The sequence below is a fragment of the Canis lupus genome, chromosome 5 (genome assembly GCF_048164855.1).
Source record: "Canis lupus baileyi chromosome 5, mCanLup2.hap1, whole genome shotgun sequence".
Taxonomy (NCBI): Eukaryota; Metazoa; Chordata; class Mammalia; order Carnivora; family Canidae; genus Canis; species Canis lupus.
This window is the reverse complement of record NC_132842.1, coordinates 13,274,603-13,296,264: the sequence shown is the minus strand read 5'-3', so window position 1 is coordinate 13,296,264 and position 21,662 is coordinate 13,274,603. Positions and strand designations below refer to the sequence as shown.

At 40.3% G+C, this 21,662-nt stretch overlaps 1 protein-coding gene and 1 long non-coding RNA gene across 27 annotated transcripts in view; one reads left to right on the top strand and one right to left on the bottom strand.

Moving 5' to 3' along the window:
* The window catches only part of ARHGAP12 (Rho GTPase activating protein 12), a 154,430-nt gene extending 141,102 nt beyond the window's left edge, over nt 1–13,328 (bottom strand). For 16 of the 26 annotated variants that reach the window (XR_012030865.1, XR_012030866.1, XM_072825473.1 and 13 more), the window contains exon 1: nt 13,129–13,328. The gene's annotated coding sequence lies outside the window, so the exon portion shown is untranslated. Of the gene's footprint in view, nt 1–8,346; nt 8,450–13,128 lie in introns of all 26 variants that reach the window. The other 10 variants (XM_072825474.1, XM_072825485.1, XM_072825465.1 and 7 more) reach the window with 7 other exon arrangements.
* A 106-nt stretch (nt 13,329–13,434) lies between these two features.
* LOC140633234 (uncharacterized) lies at nt 13,435–15,520 on the top strand. The gene is made up of 2 exons (XR_012030867.1): nt 13,435–14,198; nt 14,903–15,520. It is a non-coding gene; the product is annotated as an uncharacterized lncRNA (long non-coding RNA).
* Nucleotides 15,521–21,662: the final 6,142 nt, after the last annotated feature.

The window sequence follows — 21,662 nt, the reverse complement described above, 5'->3', positions numbered from 1 at the left end:
TATGTCTCTGCCTCTCTCTCTTTCTCTGTGATTATCATAAATAAATAAAAATTTTTTTAAATTTTTAAAAAATAAATAAATAAATAAATATGTGTAGAATATAAGACATTTCTTTAGGCCTACAGAAAAGAAGGAATAAACAGTGATTAATATCATCAACTATCCTGGCCATAAAAAAAAAAGCAAAAATGGAGACAGCAGAGGGATACAGGAAATAATTGGGTAACTGGAAAGCAGGAAAGAACATAGTGAAACATAAACTAGTAGAGGAAATTCAAAACTAAGACTTAAATCTGAAACAAAAATGAGGAAACAACAAAAGCAGCATTTGGGGAAGAAAGCATATTTTACTAAAAGTGACATTTGCATGGGGGTATTTTAGAGCAATCTGTGCCATGAAGTCTTAGAAATAAAAGTGGACATAATGACTTTTTCTTGGCTAGTTACAAGAATGAAGAAAATATTCAAATTTAAAAGGGATGAAATATGGGATGCCTGGGTGGCTCATCAGTTGAGTGGTTCAGGGTATGATCCTGGAGTCCCAGAATCAAGTCCCACATCCAGCTCCCTGCATGGAGCCTACTTCTCCCTCTGTGTCTCTGCCTCTCTCCATGTCTCTCATGAATAAATAAATAAAATCTTAAAAAAGGGGGGGGGAGGAATATAACTTGGAGTTTGACAATGAGTTTTTAGATATACCAACAAATACACAATCCATAAAAGAAAAAGATAAGACTTTATTAAAATTAAATACCACTGCTTTGTGGAAGACGCTGCTAAGAGAATGAAAAACACCAGCCACACAGAAGGAGAAAATATTTTCAAAGCACATATCTGATTAAGGATTTATACCCAAAATACACAAAGAATTCTTAAAGGTCAACAAAATGGAAAAAAGGACCTGAAAAGATATCATGAAAGAAAACATACAGATAGCAAATAAACACATAAAAACTGCTCAACATTAAGTCATTAAGGAGTTACAAATTAAAACACGATACCACAACACAGGTCTATTATAATGGCTACAATCCAAAAAGCTGACAACACCAGGTACAAGTGAGGATGCAGAGCAACAGAACCTTTATTCTCAGGAAAGCAAAATGGTTCAGCCATTCTGAAGACATAAGCAGTTTCTTACAAAACTAAGCATGGTCTTGCCACTGCTCTAAGGATCACATTCCCAATGTATTTACCCAAATAAGTTGAAATCAAAATGCCTTGCATGCAAATGTTTATAGGAGTTTTATTTATAAGTGCCAAAAACTGGAAGAAACCAAGATGTCCTTCAATAGGAGAAGGGAGAAAAAAAAAATCCCCAGCTTTAGGATGGGCCCCACCCTCCCTACCTGCGTCAGGGGGGAGGAGGGGCACCTGGGTGGCGGAGCGGTTTGCCTTTGGCTCAGGTCACGATCCCAGGGTCCCGGGATCAAGTCCTACATGGGGCTCCCCAAGGGGAGCCTGCTCCTCTCTCTGCCTGTGTCTCTGCCTTTCTGTGTCTCTCATGAATAAATAAAATACTTTTAAAAAATAAAGGTAAAGTGCTAATAGTCACGAGGATAAACTGTGAGACATTCATACAATGGATATTATTCTGTGATAAAAATAAGGTATCAAGCTAAGAAAAGACACATATTAATCTTAGATATATTTTGCAAAGTGAGGCCAGTCTGAAAATGCTACACACCGGGATCCCTGGGTGGCGCAGCGGTTTGGCGCCTGCCTTTGGCCCAGGGCGCGATCCTGGAGACCCGGGATCGAATCCCACATCGGGCTCCTGGTGCGTGGAGCCTGCTTCTCCCTCTGCCTGTGTCTCTGCCTCTCTCTCTTTCTCTCTGTGTGACTATCATAAATAAATAAAAATTAAAAAAAAAAAAAGAAAAGAAAATGCTACACACTGAATGACTTTAATTATATCTGGGGAAGTCAAAACCATAGAAAAAGTGATTGCCAGGATTGGGAGGTCAGGAGGAGGGTTCCATAGGTGAAGCACAGATTCTTTCACATCATTAAAACTATTTTGTATGATACTGTAACGGTGGATGTATGACACTGTACACTTGTCAAAAGTCATTGATCTACAAAACAAAGCATGAATTTTCATGTATGCAAGTTTTAAAAAATCATTTAGGTGGTTGGGAGAATCCCAGGGTTTCCCAAGAAAGCAGGTAAGACAAGACAGTCTAACAATATGACAAATAAATGGAACAACCTCTGGAGGAAGATGCTGACCTAACTCATCATGGAAATAAGTGAAGTCTGTAAGAATACAGGGAAAAGAGCTACACATAAGTACTGTATTCTAAGTTGATAAAAACATTTCCCATGGCAGTACAAGTCAAAAATTCTAATACTCCCATATATGTATTCCATAATTTAATGGAATGTGGATGATGGGAGCCAGGTTTCTCAATGATTGAGTGGAAATCTATAATCATGTAGAAAGATTAGAATGATCCATGGATTAGATTTGGAGACATCAATATGCACTCATTTTTAACTTACTACAGAAATACCTAAAGGTGATTTCATAAAGAAATTACATATATACATCTTATATTGCTCCGTATACACATACATATTTCTTTGCTGTCAGTAAAAATGACAGCCTAGCAGTAGCAAGTATACCTAGCACCCAGATACAGTTTCTAATACCATTCTTCAAAAAAAGGAACCAAGGATCTTTGAAGAAATGGCTGATCCAAGGACTGGGGCAGAAAATATACAAGATAAACCCATGGAATCTTGTAGTATCATACTCACCCTTCCCCCTCTAGATTTTAAAGAATAGATTTAAATGCATATTATTTAACAATTGTCTTCTTAAACTGTAACTCAAATTAAAAGTGATATCCTGCATATTTTATATTCATTTTAAAATATCTTAATCTTACATTATGCTGATACACGTTTGAGTAATTTAAATAAACGCACTTTTTTGTTAATTCTTTACTTTTACACACTGCATTTATGGAGAACTATTCTTTTTAATGCTTAAATGATGTCAACCTACTCCTCATTAACATTGTGATAAGAGCCCCTGCAGGCAAAGGACCTGAACAGACATTTTTCCAAAGATGATACACAGATGGCCAAAAGCACACGGAAAAATGCTCAACATCACTATCATTAGGGCAATGCAAATCAAAACTACAATGATAGCTCTTCATACCTAACAGAATGGCTATTGTAAAGAACAAAACAAAATAAAAAATGACCCCCAAAACCCCCAAATGACAAGTGTTGGTGAGGATGTGGAGAAACTGCCATTCTTGTGCATTGCTGGTAGGAATGCAAAACGGTGCAGCCACTGGGATAAATGGTACAATGGTTTTTCAAAACACCTAGCAATTCCACTTCTGGGTATACATCCAAAAGAAGTGAAAGCAGCGACTTGGTATATGTACATCCACGTTCATAGCAGCAGTTCACAATCACAATAGTCAAAAGGTGGAAGCAAACCAAATGTCCATAAATAAATGCCTAAACTAAATGTGCTACATACAATGCTATTGTGTATATATATATTCCCACAACATACACTGCAGACTACGATTTAAATCACCTTATACCTGTGTACCCCCAAACCACAAGTCATTAAAATCCTCACATAGCTTTTACAGATCCTCTTTCAAAGTAACTTTTAAAAGACAAACATTCAAACTTTTAGAAAACTGAAAAATAGCACTTATGTAGCACATGAATGATGAACTACTACTACCACCACCAATCCCTGAGGGCTTTTTGTCCTTTACTGCAAAAGAAAACATACCATGATTCTTAATTTTTATTCAAATTTAAATTATATTACAAAACATTGAAATTCAATAATGCAAATTAAATCAAAACAAAATATCACACACCGACCACAATAAAGTTATTTTTTTAAAGATTTTATTTATTTATTCATGAGAGACACAGAGAGAGGGGCAGAGACACAGGCAGAGGGAGAAGCAGGCTCCTCACAGGAAGCTTGATGCAGGACTCGATAACCAGACCAGGATCATGCCCTGAGCCAAAGGCAGATGCTCAACCACTGAGCCACCCAGGCATCCTTACAAGAAAGTTATCTTTGGGCAGCTCAGTGGTTTAGCGCCACCTTCAGCCCAGGGCGTGATCCTGGAGACCCAGGATAGAGTCCCACGTCAGGCTCCCTGCATGGAGCTTGCTTCTCCCTCTGCCTGGGTCTCTGCCCCCCCCCTCCCCGTGTGTCTCTCATGAATAAACAAAATCTTTAAAAAATAAATAAATAAAATTATTTGTAAAAAACAAAGACAATATAAAGTGTTGTCAACAACTGTAATACTTATACAGTGCTAACGGAAATGCTAAAAACAGGACAGCCAGTTCAGTAGTTTCCTATAAACATACATTTTCTGCAAACTGTATTCTGGGCCATGAAACAAATATTAATAAATTTAAAAGGATTGGTATCACACCAAGTATATTCTCTAACAACTGAATTAAGTTATAAATTTAACAAAAACATAGCTTAAAACCCACAAATTTGTTGCAATCTAAAGACTTCTAAATAACTCGAAGGAAGATATCAAACAGGAAATCTGAACTGAAATAAAAATGTAAACATGACATCTCAAAATTTATGGGATGCAATTACAATAGTGCTCAGAGAAAATTTATGGCACTAAATACAATATTAAAAAAGAAAGGTCTCAGGGCAGAGGGGTGGCTCAGCGCCGCCTCCCCAGGCAGGGGAGGGCCTGATCCTGGAGACCCAGGATCAAGTCCCATGTCAGGCTCCCTGCATGGACCTGCTTCTCCCTCATCCTGTGTCTCTGCCCCATTCTCTCTCTCTTTTTCTCTCTCTCTGTCTCTCTGTCTCTCATGAATAAATAAAATAAAATAAATAAATAAAAAAAGGTCTCAAATCAATGATGTACACTTCCACTCTAAGAAACTAGATGAAGAGATTAAATCTCAAGTAAGCAGAAGAAAGGACATGATAAAGAGCAGAGAAGGAATCAATAAAAAAAAATGTTAGATGAAATCAGAAGCTGGTTCTTAAAGATCAGTAGTACTGATAACCCTCTAGTCAAACTGATCCAGAATAAAAGGGAAAAAAAACACAAATCACCAACATCAGGAATGAGACAAGAGACATAACAACAGATCTAAAGACATCAAAGGGAGATAAGAAAATGTTATGAACTTTAAGCCAGTAAAACCAACAATTTAGATGAACCAAATTTCCTGAAAGACAAATTACCAAAGCTTAAGAAATGGATAATTTTTTATTTTATTTATTTATTTATTTATTTTTTATTGGAGTTCAATTTGCCAACATATAGCATAACACCTAGTGCTCATCCCATCAAGTGCCCCCCTCAGTGCCCGTCACCCAGTCACCACCCCCCACCTCCCTTTCTATCACCCCTTGTTCGTTTCCCAGAGTTGAGTCTCTCATGTTCTATCTCCCTTTCTGATATTTCCCACTCATTTTTTATCCTTTCCCTCTTTATTCCCTTTCACTATTTTTTATATTCCCCAAATGAATGAGAACATATAATGTTTGTCCTTCGCTGATTGACTTATTTCACTCAGCATAATACCCTCCAGTTCCATCCACATCAAAGCAAATGGTGGGTATTTGTCGTTTCTAATGGCTGAGTAATATTCCATTGTATACATAGACCACAGCCTCTTTATCCACTCATCTTTCGATGGACACCGAGGCTCCTTCCACAGTTTGGTTATTGTGGACATTGCTGCTAGAAACATCGGGGTACAGGTGTCCCGGCATTTCACTGCATCTGTATCTTTGGGGTAAATCCCCAGCAGTGCAATTGCTGGGTCATAGGGCAGATCTATTTTTAACTCTTTGAGGAACCTCCACACAGTTTTCCAGAGTGACTGTACCAGTTCACATTCTCACCAACAGTGCAAGAGGGTTCCCCTTTCTCCACATGAAATGGATAACTTAAGTAGCCCTACATTATATTAAATAAATTGATCTGTCTTTAAAACTCTTTCCAACTGAGTGGCTCAGTTGGTTAGGCATTTGCCTTCCATTCAGGTCATGGTCTGGGGAGGTCTTGGGATGCGGCCCCTCAACATCAGCAGGCTCCCTACTCAGCAGGGAGTCTGCCTATCCATCTCCCTCTGCCCCACCCCCACCCCCGCTTGTGTGCTCCCTCTAATAAATAAAATCTTAAAAAATAAATAACAAAAATCTTCCCACAAAGTCCTGGCCCAGATGGCTTCACTAGAGAATGTTACTAAAAATATAAGGAAGATAATACCAATTCAACACAAACCTTTTGAAGAAAATTGAAACAGAGGAAAAATATCCCAATTCATTCTAACACATCAGCATTACCCTCATACCCAAACCAGAGAGACATCATAGGAAAAACTATGAGGAAAAAGACCTACATCCCTCATGAATATAGACACAAACTTATCTCCAACAAGACTCACATTTAAATATATAGGGAACTGTACAAGTCAATAAGACAAACCAATAAGAAATGGGCAAAAGAAAAAAAAGAAATGGGCAAAAAATATAAACACTTATCCAAAGATCTACAGATTGCCCAAGAGAAGATGCCCAACATCTTTAGTTACTAGGGAAATGCAAATTAAAGCCACAACGAATACTGCACATCCACTAGAATAGACTAAAAGACTGACCATACACCACGGTTTTCTAGAATGTGGAGCAATCAGAATTCTCACACACTGCTAGTGGCCATGTAAAATGGTAAAATGGCTTTGGAAAAAGTTTGGCAGGTTCTTAAAAATTTAAATATACATCTACCATAGGACCCAGGAAATCTAGCCCTAGGTATTTACCCAAGAGAAACAAAAGCATGTAACCACACAAAGACCTGTAGGTGAAAAGTTCACATCAACTTTATTTCTAATAGCCCCAAATTAGAAACACTCCAAATTTCCACCGAAAGGTGAATGGATAAGCTAAATGTGGTATATCCACAAAATGGCGTATCACTCAGCAACAAAAAGGAATTAGCTACTAATACAACAAACTGGATAAATCTCACAATAATTTTGCTGAGTGAAAAAAAATCCAGACAAGAAAGTGTATACTATATGATTCCATCTACATACAATTCTAGATGCAAACAAATGCAAATAAATCTATAGTGCCAGAAAACAATATTGACCGGAAAACAAGGTAATGAATTACTCTTGGGTTCAAAGAAATGAGGGGAAAGGGTTAGATATGTTCCTTATAATGGTGTTGGTCTCACCAGTATATATGTATGTCAAAAGTCATCAAATTAAACATTTAAAAGATACGCAGTTTATTACACAGTAATTATACCCCAATAAAACTGTTTTTAAAAAATCCTAATAATGTAAATTCAAAGCACCAAATATCATTCCCCTGACACACACCAGAATGGCTTTATTTTTTTTTTAAGATTTATTTATTTATTCATGATAGACACAGAGAGAGGCAGAGACACAGGCAGAGGGAGAAGCAGGCTCCATGCCAGGAGCCCGACATGGGACTCGATCCCGGGACTCCAGGATCGTGCCCTGGGCCAAAGGCAGGCGCCAAACCGCTGAGCAACCCAGGGATCCCCAGAATGGCTTTAAATATATATAAAGGATACTTCATATGGTAAGGATACCAGCAACTGGAATTCTCATTCACTGCTGGTAGGACTGCAGAATGGTAAAGCCACTTTGGGAAACATTTTGGCAATTTCTTATAAAGTTAAGCATACATTTACCATATGATCTAGCCATTGCTTTTCAATACTTCTAGGTATTTATCCAAGAAAAACAGAAGTGTAAGTCCATGCAAAGGGCTTACATGAACATACATAACAGCTTTATTCATAACTGCCAGAAACTGGAAACAACTCAAAGGCCTGTCTACTGAAAGCCTCAACTAACTGTACATCCATCTGTAAAACAGGAAAGAATATAAATCTTAAGGGGTCCTGGGAAAAGGCTGGAGGGGGGAATGGAGGGGGATGGGCAAAATGGATGGAGACTGGTGGAAATACATGCTTCCAGTTACGGAATAAAGAGGTCATGGGAATAAAAGGCACAGCATAGGAAATATAATCAATGATCTTGCAATAGTGTTGTATGGTGACAGATGATAGCTACACTTGTGAGCACAGTTACAAGATACAGAGAAGGTTGAAATACTATGTTGTACACCTGAAACTAACGTAGCATTGCATGTCATTTATACTAATCTTTTTTAAAGAGATCTTTGTGAGAATGGATATAAAATGTGAAAAAAGTACTTAGTAAATTATAAAGCATGATACAGAGCATCACATCAATCACTGCTTACTAAAGGGAGCAAAGTGGTGATAAAAAAAAAGTACCCACAAATCATACCGTATGATCTTTCTGTATCTGGCTTGTTTCACTTAGAACAATGCTTTTGAGGTTCATCCATGTTGTATGCATCTGTAGTTCACTCCTCTGTATTGTTGAGTCACTGTATATTAGTGTATACATATTAAAACTCAATAAAACTAATTTAAAAAAAAACAGTAATATATAGCAAACTACTGGTAATTTTCGGCAAACTCTTAAAGATACACTCTAACTGCAAAATGTATTCTAGATTCCTCTGTGGCAAAAGAGCCCAGAACTCAGGGTTAGAGGCCTGAAATTTAAATCTAGGATTTGCCATTTTTTGGTGCTCAGACTCTGAGCACTTTAACTTACCTGGTAAAAACAAACAATACAAATCTCAAGAGTCTTGTGAGAATGAAAAGAGAAAAAGTACTCTATGAACTGTAAGGCATGATCCAGAGTATCCACAATAAGCCGCTTACTCAAAAAAACCCAATGTTGCAGAAGCCCCTCAGTGGCGCCATCAAGCTAATTGTCTAACTCTTGGTTTCAACTCAGGTCCTGATTTCAGGGTTGTGAGATCAAGCTCATACTCAGCAGAGTCAGCTTCAGACTCTCTCTCCCTTTGCCCTTCCCCGCTGCATGTGCTTGCTCCCTCCCCTCCTAAAATAAATAAATCTTTAAAAAAAAAAAAAAAAAAGTTGTGGGGATCCCTGGGTGGCTCCGCAGTTTGGCACCTGCCTTTGCCTGGGGCTTGATCCTGGAGTCCCAGGATCAAGTCCTGCATTGGGCTCCCTGCATGGAGCCTGTGTCTCTGCCTCTCTCTCTCGGTCTCTCATGAATAAACAAATAAAATCTTGTAAATAAATAAATAAAAATAAAAAGTTGTGAGTAGAAAAATACGGACAATTAACTAATGGCTTATAAAACTGTTCCCCCCTCAAACATCCTTGCCCCTGCCTCTTCCTAGCTACGTGATCTAAGACAAGTCCTTTAACTTCTCTGAACCTCGTTTTCTCCCACTTGTGAGATGGGGCTTAGGCTTATATTAATAGTAGATAACACATATCGAGAGAATCAGATAAGTGTACAGCACTTGGTACAATGCTTTACAGATTTTAGCTCTTGTTACAAAATACTATTATTTTTACTCTATCAAACCTAAACCTAGCCACCATTGTACCCATCCAAGGTCCAACAGTGTAGGTCGGATTAGTAATTATACCCCAATAAAACTGTTTTTTAAAAGTCCTAATAACATAATTTCAAAGCACCAAATATCATTCCCCCCACACTGATAGATCTAGATCACTGCAGTGGAATCACGTGGAGAGCTTCTTTAAAAAATTTTTTTTCAGATGAGTTCTAGATTTACAGAATTATTGCAAAGATAGTTCAGAGTTCTCATATACCCGTATACAGTTTCTCCTACCATTAACATCTTACGTTAGTATGATACATTCGTCATATTCAACGAACCGATACTAATACGATAACATCCATGCTCTACTCAGATTTCCTTAGTTATCTTATAATGGCCTTCTTCTGTTCTAGGATCCCATCTAGAATACCACATATACGTTTTGTAGTCATATCCTGTAACTTTTAAAACACAAGTTACTGAAACCCAGACATTCCTAATGAGAGTCGTATGAAGTGGAGCCCCAAAATCTGCATTTCTAACAAGCTCCCATAGGGTTAACCTAAAAATACACTTAGAATAGCACTGGTCTAGATTCTAGACTCCAGAAGTGATGTTCAATACAACAGCCACTAGCCAAATGTGGCTACTGAGCATTTTAAGTCTGGCTAATCTAAATTGAGATGTCCTGTATATGTAAAATACACAGAGGATTTGAAGACTTAGTCTAAATAAAAGAATCATGTTGATTACATGATGAGATGATAATAAAATTTATTTCACTTGGGGTTTTCTTCCCCATTTTTACTTTTTTTTAAAGAATTTATTTATTTATGCATGAGAGACATAGAGAGAGAGAAGCAGGCTCCATGCAGGAAGCCCGATGTGGGACTCAATCCAAGGAACCCCGAGATCACGCCCTGAGCCAAAGGCAGATGCTCAACCACTGAGCCACCAAGGCATCCCACCATTTTTTACTTTTTATCATGAGAGAACTAAAAGCTTTAAAATTACACAGGTGAGAGGCATCAGACTCTCTGACTGGCTCAGAGAAGCATGCAACTCTTGATCTCGGGGGTTGAGTTTGAGACTCATGTTGTGTGTAGAGCTTACTTAAATAAAAACAAAATAAGGTTACACAGGTGGCTTGCATTATCTATTGGACGGCAGTAGTTTGCAGTCTGGGCAGTAGAGCAACAAGGGTATCACCTGGGGGCTTATGAGAAGTTCTGGTGATTCCCATGCACATTAAAGTTTAAGAAGCACTAATTATCAACAAGGGAGGGATACTTAGATACGTCAGCACTTGGCAGTTTGGTTCCAATAAAAAGCTAATCAACTGCAAACTGAAACTGCAATATATTTAAGTCAATAAAAGTAATAGGAAAAAGGCTGAATCACAGCAAAACCATTCACAACTGAGGATGTGGCATAATTAGACCAGTTAGCCGAAGAAAAGAAAAACCACAAAAGATAGTGACCCAATGGGTTCCTCAAGAGGATCATTTGAAAGGCATGATTTGAAATACAACCATACTATATGATACCATCATACTTTTTCATGTCTGATTCATTCCACAAAACAGTGCATATTTGCAATTAAAACTAAAAATGTTAAATATAAGAAAATAAAAGTTTAATTTCACTTTTCTATTTGAAAACTGTAATGCTTATTTTGGGCAGATTCACCTCGCTACCTTTTCTTAGTACCAATTTTCTCAGGTAAGCAACATACTAGTACTACAGCTTAAGGATTTTACACATCATTATATACACTGTTTTATTTCAGTCAATTTAAATTTTTTTATTACCCTTTTATTCTCAGGAATATCAACCGCACAACTTCAAGAACTTAAGTTTGTAAAGCCCACTGTCTACTCACCTATTTCTTAAAAAGCACCCAACAGATACTTTCTAATTAATGAAATGAAAAACCACATTATTAACTACAAATAACAAGCTGTTTTTCTACAGCATTTATAGTACATGTTTTCACTTGTGTCTCACAACTGGCATAGTAAGTAAAAAAAAAAAATCTAAAGATACTATATATGGATAGCTAATCTTTACAAATGACATTATATTAAGAATCAATGAATTAACGACCTTTTCCAAGTTTTATGGCTGATAAAGTACGAACAGAAATACATCAACAAATACCGGGCATACACATACAAGCACGCACAATCTGTTTCGTTACACTTAGGTTTTTTTTTCCCCCAGATAAGAACCTCCAAAGCAGAAAGCTACATGCAACCATGGGTCACACATCTGTGTCCAGGGTGTCTGGCTCTTCAGGGTGCATGGCTCAGGGTTAAGTCTTCAGATCTGCTTTTAGGCACTGCTCTGGGTTCCCAAGTCCCTATTCTGAATGCCATTTTCATGGCATTTCAAAACAGAAAAGAGAAATTACCAGCACCAGCAGCCAGAACGTCTACTCAGAGAGAAGAGAAAGTACAGAAAGATGACCCATTCTGTTAACACACCTTCCTAGAGATCAGGTAAGAAACACGAAGGTGGACGATTAAGTAACAGCTCTAAGCCAGCGGTTTCCCAACTTTTCAGAAACCGGCATGCCTAGGGGCCAGATACTTTTAAACAACCTTCCATCTAACACGGAGTCTTCCTTCGGAAGTGGTGGCAGAATCTGAACCAGAAGCTGAGCGACTCCTCACTTGATGCTCCTTCCCCTTCACATTTCCCTCCCTTTGGGGATGTACACAATGTACATAAATGCTCAGTAAAATTTGCTCTCGTGTGCCATAATTAACCATAAAGCAAGTCGAAACACTCAGCTTGAAATGACATTAGAACTTTCCTAAAGGTATGCTTTTAAACGTTTTGCTTTCCCCTCCGCAAAGGCATTTAAAACTGCTGCTGCACTCAGAGGAAAACATCACAAGGCTCTGAAAGTGAGGGCCGTTTTTCTGTTACGATGACCCTGCGGACATTTCTTCTCGGAGGGTCTGCAGTAACTTAGGATGCAACACGTAAAGGACAGCCCTTCTTGGAAGACAATCAAATCAACTACGTTGAAATGCGAGGAGGCCAGCAAGCTTGTAAAAAGTATATCTATTTTTTTAAATTCAAGGACTTGGAAAAGATTGCTCCTAGGCGAGCTAGAGTAGCAAGTGTCCATTCTCAGGGGCGGGGCAGCTGTGTAGAGTGCAGAGGAAAGCGCCAGCGCAGGTCAGCAATGCTAGAGCAGAGGCCCCAGGTGGGCCCCCCGGGGGGGCGCAGGTTTGCACTTGGAGAGCGGGCACACGCAGCTGCAGCAGGCGAGGACGGAGGGCGGCACCAGCCCACGCACACAGACACACACCACACACACACCCCGGCGCCCTCCTTCCTAGGGGCGGGGCGGGCGGCCGCTGCCCTCACACAGGAAGTCAGGAAAGCCGGGGGGCAGAAGAGCCACAACTTCCAGCCCTTTAAAGCCGATCGCCCGAGTCAGCCAATGCACTGGCAACGGCCCCCTTCCCCCGACCCGACCCCGACCCGACCCCTCCCGCGCCGCTCCGGCCGCACCTCGCGCTCACTGCGGCGACGCCGCCCCCCGCACACAGCTCCCCCTAACCCGACGCCCTCGGCGGGCACAGCCCCAGCCGCGGACGCCTTTGTGCAGCACCTCACCGACCTGCCCTCGGGCCGCGGGCATCCGCCTCCAGCTACCTTACCGAGAGCCCGGCGGCGGCGCAGGATGCGGCTCCCCCCGTCCTCACCCGGAGTCCGCGCGACGCCGCAGCGGGCTTCAAGGGCGCTCACACCGCGGCGGCCGCGGCGGGCAGTCCCCGCAGGCTGCTCTCCCAGGGAGGGTAAGTTCCAGGGCACGTCGGAGCGCGCCGGCGCGGGGGCGGGGCGGGGCGGGGCTGGGACTCACGTGACGGAGGGGCGGGGCGGGGCTCACGTGATGGAAGGGGGCGGGGCGGCGTTCACGTGACGGCCTGGGCGGGCGCGAGGCGACCTGGCGGAGGAGGGTCGGGAGGAGGCGGGGCCACCGGGCGGGGCGGTCGGGCTGGCGGGGTTGGCGCCCGCCGGCTGGGCCTCGGCGCTGGGTAAACATGGGGTGGGAAGCGCCGAGAGCCAACGCTCGGGAGAAAGCGAGAGAAGGACGAAAGGGACCGCGCCGCGCAGTAGGGTGGCAGGAACAGAGCGCGGCAAAGAGCGGGCGGGGGGCCCTGCCCTCCCTCTCTCGGCCCTCGGGCCTGCCGGGAGCCGCTGCCAGATCGAGGTCAGCCGTTCACGGCCCCGAAACCCCGCGGAGTCATGCGGAAAAAGTGCCACGTGCCACCTCAGGGGCCCGGAATGGAACTCTGGAGACTCGGAGTCCACCGCCTGGGTCCGAGCGCAGCCGTCCTGAGCCGCGCCGGCCCGGCACATTGCTGCGCCCGCTGTGCGCGCTCAGGGACCCGGAGCGGCCGCTGCAGCATCCGGCTGCTCCAACACAGCATCACTCCTCATGAGGCTGTCCGCTGGGCCTGCTCTGTGGAAGCCCCAGGGCCACGGTGTCACTGGCCAAAGTCGTCACAGTGTGCAGCGTTTGCACTGTGGCAGCACAGAATCCAGAAGTCAGAGGCGTTCAAGGTTTCCATGGCGGCCCGATGGCAGCAGTTGCACCGGACTGGGAATCAGGAAGACCCCCAGCTTCTGCCATTGTCCTTTCTAGACTTCAGCTGTCAAAGGAGTGTGTCGAGGAAATCGAAAAGGCCCCTCTTCTAAATGTAATGACTGCGAGGAAAACTGATACGTATCAGGTCATAAGAAATCATTCAGTAGCCATTCAGTAGTAATTCGGTGGGTGACTGATTTCTGAATGAAATATCATTCTGAGCGGAAGGCAGATGTCCAACCGCTGAGTAACCGAGGCACCCGAAATTGGCCCTTTTCTATACCTCATACTTAAAGATGCCATTGTGTGTGGCGTCCTTCTCATAAACTGAACTACCAATTGTTCTTTAAAGGCTGCAAAGAGGGACACCTGGGTGGCTCAGTGATTGAGCATCTGCCTTTGGCTCAGGTCGTGATCCCCAGGTCCTGGGATTGAGTCCTGCATCCAGCTCCTGCAAGGAGCCTGCTTCTCTCTCTACCTATGTCCCTGCCTCTCTCTGTGTTTCATGAATAAATAAGAATCTTTAACAAAATAAATAAAAGATTAAAAAATACAAAATAAAAATAATGGCGACGAAGAACCCACTGGGATATTGGCAAGATTTTAAGAGCTGTAGTTTTCCACCTTCTTATTAAATGAATTACTTCTAATGGGGGCGGGGCTAAAGTTTTAAAATATTTCCCTTTTAGAAAGAAAAGATGCTTTTAAAAAAAAAAAAAAAAAAAGCCGGAGACCATACTGTCTCTATCACTGCACTTGCTACCACCCTTTCCTTGGCACTAATGGTTTTTTTCTGTCTCCCTCAGTTTCTAACGTGTTCCCTTTGCTATACCCTTGTTCAGCATATGGAGTATTGCTGCTGTATGCTTCCGAAACTATTTTCCTCGTGATCTCCTTCTAGAACCAAAACAAGGAAGGACTGTGAAGTAAACTGTGCCCTGATGGGAATGTACTGATAACTTTGTCTTCACTACTCCCCAAACCTGAACTGAGCACCCTAGGTTTCAGCAAGAGAGAGAACGGAACAGTTTGCGTATACTTGCTGATCTGCCTGTAATGCTACTTCCGATTTCACAACATAATCTCAGATGATACCACAATGCTCACAGTATGTTGATCACTACCAACAGCAGATGGAGTCAGATAAAAAGAGCTCTCACCCAAGTGTGTTGTTTGAAAAGGACCTGATGGAGAGCTATGAAATCATTTGCAACACTGCCTCTAGTTAGTTTTTAAATAACACCAGTAGCATATGTCTGGCGCCTGTGCTCAGGATCTCAACAGATCATTTTCAGGATATTGACATTTAACTGGCTTCTAATGAGGTAGCATAGAGTTCCAAAATGTAGATTTCAAATGTAAGCTCCACAAAGGCAGAGATTTGAATTTTATTTGTGTGTGTATATGTATGTATGTGTATCCAAAGCGCCTAAAAGCACAATAAATTTCTGGTGAATATATTTTTTGAGTGAAGACATACTCTGTAAATTGCTGGATATGCCCTGCTTTCTAATTCTTTAATAGGTAACACACTTTTCATTGTGTACTTCTTAATGAAAAGGCATAAAATTATGTCTGGCATCCCCGCTTTGGCTAGGCTCTAGAGAAACAGGAATTTGGCAGTACCTATCAAAATTACAAATGCATACATATTCTGAACTCCAATTCACTTCTAGGGATTTATCCCGTAGATGTATTTCCACACATGAGAAATGATAAGGTATTTCTTACAGTATTGATGAGAATAGCAAATGATTGAGAATAACCTAAATATCCATCATCAGGACCACTAGTTAAATTATGATAAATCTATACATTCAAATGTAACAAAAGAACACAGAGATCTTTATGTTTTAATATTACAGTCTCCAAAAATTTTTGTTAAATAGAAAAGCAGGAAAATGGTGCAGAATAATTAATGCATTGGCTTGTAAATGCATTAAACTAGGACAACCTAACTGTTGAGGCATAAGAAATCTGTGGATGGAAGACATGGGAAAGACCCTTCATCTATCAGTATCAGTATCTAAACTTTTTGATATGCAAACCATGAGAGTTATTTATCTATTCAAAAAGTTAAATAAAATATTTAAGATTTTTTTTTCCTGGTATCTTCATTTTGTTATTAAAACATTTAGGCTTCACCTGTTTTATCAAAGTTTACCTGACCAGAATAAGTATATCAGGTAAACTAGTACATACATCAGGTAAACTTTTTAAAAATTCAGTTATTTTCATTAAGTTCTGATTGAACAATCACTATTCCTTTCTGAAATAATTTAAGATCCAGGTCCCACACTTAGTTTGAAGCTTGGTGTACACCATGTCAAAAATATGTAAATTTTCAAAAAGTACTTTATGTTTCCTGAAGTAGAGCCTGACTTGAACATGCTTTAATGAGTTGGATCCTTTGATTTAAGTAATAAATTTAGAATTTCCTGGACCCTTTGTTCATCTTCTAATTAAGGTTAAGAAAAATACATTTGGGAAAAAAACACTGAAGGCATGTGTTTCCATGTGTATCTGTTAACTCTCCCACTTTGTAATATCATGCCTCATGTTTTCCACAGGTTACCCAGATGCCCTGGAAATCATTTTGCCTATGTTTCAGCATTTTATTTTATTCACTTGTAGGCTAACTTCCAGAAATTCTGAAGTGAATTATTATCATAGACTACAGTAGCATTCAAACTTACATAATACCATCTCCTTACAAATTTTAAGGGCTTTGTAAATATTTTCTTGTGAAATCTCAGTTTTCACAATGTAAACTTACATAATCAGTGTTTTTACACTCTTGTTAAAGACAAATGCAAGCATAAATAATTAGGACTAAAGGGTGAATTGCCACCTGGAAATTTTTCCAAAATTTTATAACCAAGGCTGCTTAACACCAGAAAATTAGTAACTGGCTTTAAAACTTAAACTATGTAATCAACCGATCAATAATTAAAAATATATTTTAACTTGATCTGCTTATAGCCTTTAAATTAAATATAAACTCATTTAAGGTTTATGTATAACTCAGATATAGGCACTAAGAAATGACCCTAAATTTCATAAAAATCAATGATCAATAACTCATTATTTAAGTCTGTTTATACTGCATGAAAAACCTTTGGTATTTGTCACAGGTAAGCGGTAGTATAATGTTTCGACGTTAACACAGCTAAGATAGAAATGATATTTCTTGATTTAAAAATGAAGGTGCTTCCCTAACTCTGGGAACAAGGCAAAGATATCTGCTTTCACCATTCCTAGTCAGTATTGTGCTAGTGGTTCTGACAATTATCTGGCAATAAGTAAATTTGTAGATAAAACTTTATGTACATTTATATAATTTGGTACAGAAGATAAAACACACAAATTGCAATACTAAAATCTGTGTGATTGGGCAGGAGGAGTAAATAAGATAAAAGCACCTACCCCAAACCTGGCATTTGGTAGATGTTCAGCCAATAATAAAGTTGAAGTTCTGTGGAGTTTTTTCAACTCTTTGTGAAAGAGTAATTTGTTATAAAGTAGTGGAAGATAGACCTTTACAGAATTACACAGGCAAAGGATGAAATAAGACTTGTTTTGGGGGAGCCTGGGTAAAACACAGGCTCCTAAACCAACCCTTAGTTTCAGCTCCGGTCATGATCTCAGGGTTGTGAGATTGAGCCCAGTTCAGGCTCTGTGCTCAGCATGGATTCTGCTTGGGATTCTCCGTTTTCTCTGTTCCTTCCCTCATTCATTCTCTCTCTCTCTCTCTCTCTCTCATAAATAAATAAATAAATAAATAAATAAATAAATAAATAAATAAATAAATAAATATTTAAACAAGAAAATGTACTTCTTTCTTAGTTTGGGTTCCTCGAGAAGCTGACCTTGAGGCAAGGATTAAAGTGCAGGAAGTTTATTTGGGAGGTGAAGGAGGACCCAGAGGAGTGGGGAAGGAGATGGGGAAGAGGGCAATTAGTAAAGGATGCCTACAGTGGGCAGTTGGAAGTTAACCCCACCACAAATATTCTGGGCAGAGCGAGAATTATCTCTCTTCTATTTTCAAATAAAACTGATAGTAGCCCTAACCTCAAATACAAACTTGAGTTTGTGAGATTTTCTAAATATATGTGCAAGATGGAACCAGCCTTCATAATCCCATTTTCCTAAGGATGCTGGGTGAATCCTCCACCTCCATGGTAGTAGGGGCCTATGCTACTTTCAGGTAAGCATGTGAACTTTGCATTGTTCGCAGTATGTATTACCACAGTGCGTATGTATAACACAATAAGCTGGTTATTCTCCATATCCAAACACCATCTCCAGATTCATTCTCCATTCTTCTCTGTCCTGCTTTATGCCCTGGAAGCCAATCCCTTGGAAGTATATCCAAACCAGGGCCCCTTGCCCTGTTGGCTTTTGACAGAAGATAGAAATGGAAAGAGAGAAAGATCTGGTGTGTATTTGTGTATTCCCCCCAATTCCCTGTCTTGCCAAGGTTCTGGTGGTAAGGTAGCTGCTCACCTCCATGAATGTGGCTCACTGTAGGTAGCTCTTATCTCACAGTTCCTGCTCTCTCCAGGCACTTGAAACATTAACTGGTCTTTCCTTTTGCACCTAGAGGTCACCATGGTAAGAACCACTCCTGACTGTACTAATCTCTGAGTGCCTCACCGCCCTCTTGTTGCTTCCTTAACCCTACCCACGCCTCTGTGAATAGTCCCATCATTAAATTTGCTTCCACTAACGTCATTTAAGTGGACCTTTTCCTGATAGGTCCCTTCCTGGGGTTTTATTTACCATACTTCTGATCAGGAGCAGTTTAGCTTGTGATAATTTTGATAATTTTTGTGCCACTGAAATTAAAAGGATTCCAAAGAACACTTCAGAAAAAAAAAAAAAAAACACCCTGAGGGCAGATGAAATGAAAGGAGAGAAACTCTATAAAAAGCAGCAGCAAATGCCTCAAGCCTAGTTTTGAAAATAATTAGTAAAGGCATTTCAAGAACCCTCAAGGTCATTGAACTTTTTCTGATGTTCATTTTAATGACTCTAAGTGCTCCTAGTAACTGGGGCTTCACGGTAATCCTAAAAGATATTATAAACCTCCCAAAAAGTAAGATCTTTAAAATAAAAATAGGAACCTCTGCCCCTGCTTCTCTGTTCTCATTGATGGTTCTAATCATTGGAACAGAGGTAAAAAGGAGAGAACATCCGCCTACCAAACACAAACCCTCCACGAGCAGGTTCTTACAAGATATACTTTGCATAAAACGCTGACACCCATAAAAAACAGCCCATTACCATAAGACGCTGACTAATGCTTAAGGTATTCGAATTTGTTTTTGTAAATTTCAGTTTGTAGGCTTTAAGAAAATTGATAAAGCTTTGTTTTTATGCCTACTTTGACATCAATTTCCATTTCTAAAAATAAAATAGGCAACATCATCTGTCAATCACCATTCACTATAGGAGGAATATATTTTATCCTTAAATATGTATTTATTGACTTTGTGTGTGTGTGTGTGTGTGTGTGTGCGCGTGCATGCACGCGGGAGGGGGTGAGTAGGGGGAGGGACAGAGAATCTCAAGCAGACTCCCCACTGAGCACAGAGCCCCATTCAGGGCTCAGTCCCAGGACCCTGAGATCATGATCTGAGCAGAAACCAAGAGTCAGTCGCTTAACCAACTGAGCTACCCAGGCACCCCAGGAGAAATAAACTTTTAGTAAAGAGATGAGTTGTATCCTAATATTGCAACCTATCCAGTTAAGAAAAAGACCTGACTCATTCTTTAGATCAACTTTGCATAGTTATTAAAGAACTTCGATGATTAAAATTCCTGAAGTTTTGGGAGGGGAAAAGATGTCAACTTTCAGGGAACACTGTACTACATCTGTTGATATTATCATGACAGCATTTAGGTAGCTGTCATGGCAACCATAATTTAATCCTCTATTAGTGTCTTGGAACACTCAGGCACCCTGGGAAGTGAGGAGGGTGATTCAGCAGGCAGCACACTCCTATCCTTGTGAGTCAGGAAAATACCAATGTTCTCACTCAGCATAGGAGATAGAAGACGCGGCCACTACATGATCTGTGACAGTGTCTACAACAGCAAAGTGGGGTTTCCTTAAATATTCTTGTAAAGTCTGTGTTCAAAAAAAAAAGTCTGTGTTCATGAGTTTGAGACAGATTTTTCACTTTGTGCTAATGTGCAGCCTTTCTCTTCCTTTTGTTTTCAGGCAATTTAGAACATATTCTTCACTTTCTTTTGGGTGTGAGGTCAGTGAGAAAGTAAAACAGTTCTTTCTGCTGTCTTACCAGTTTTGTTTGAAAGTGAGAAAAGAGGGACATGTGAGTGTCACAGTCAGTGAAGTGTGCAACTCTTGGTTTCCACACGGGTCGTGATCTTAGGATCTTGAGATTGAACCCCACATTGGACTCCACACTCAGTGAGGAGTCTGCTTGAGATTCTTTCTCCCTCCCCCTGCACCCCTCCCACTTGTGCTTTCTCTCTCTCTCTCTCAAATAAATGAATAGATATTTTTTTAAAAAATGAGAAAAGAAATTGAGTTTAATGGTTAAAAGGAGGATTTTTTTGGTCTTCTTTTTCTGGTGTCCCATCACAGAATCTCAAACTGTCAGGACTACTGAATTCAAATCCAGAATTGTGGTAAAGCTGCTATGTTTGTGTATTCTGTGAGATCTGTGAAATCAGAATGAAGTATCCATAGTATGCTAGGTGGTAAAAGATTTAATAAGAATAAAAGTAGGTACATAATAAGGCTATTTAGAAAAAGCATCAAAAAAGTTCTGGCAATGCAGAACTTTCTTACTGTTTTTTTTCTGTTGGATTAACATACTGTTTCGTGTGTGTGTGTGTGTATGTGTGTGTTTATGTGCACACACAGAATAAAAGAGAAGAGATTCTTGTATATCTAAATATATGTTAAATCCTACTTAGGTTGGGGGAAATATGTAAAAGAAGGCAAAAGTTCTTTAACAGTTAAAGAAATTGAGAGTGGGGGAAGAGATATTCTCTCTCTTGGTTTGACAATGCATCTCCCCCTCTCCAGGCTTCACAAGCACCACTTATGATTGTATGTTTGAACTCTTGATCATTTGACTGTATCTGCAAATATGATTCCCTTTAGTTCCACACAAGTAAATCAACTTGCTGCCTGTTTCCGTCTTTGATGAAGAAGATTCTCTGATGTATTGCTATTCAATCTCCTTGTTGCAATCCACATTATTCCCATAGGGAGTTCACACGTTGACTTACATGGTGAGCTGAAAAGAGGGGTATATATATTTTCTTAAACCACAGAGATTCCAAAGCCCTCTTCCTTTGTGTAACAAATTTATTTCTTCTGATACTAATCAAACTGTTGAAACCAGATTGCATGCTCTCTGTCAAACTGGTTCCACTTCATTTCAGTGACCTTTGTCCTTATGAGTTTGTAGCTCTGCTACAGCTGATACACTGTGGTATCGAGATGCAAGTGTAAGTCTTAAAAGATGCTTCAGTTTGATTAAAACCTGCTCTTTGTGGGCACCTGGGTGGCTCAGTGGCTGAGCGACTGCCTTTGGCTCGGGTAGTGGTCCTGGGGTCCTGGGA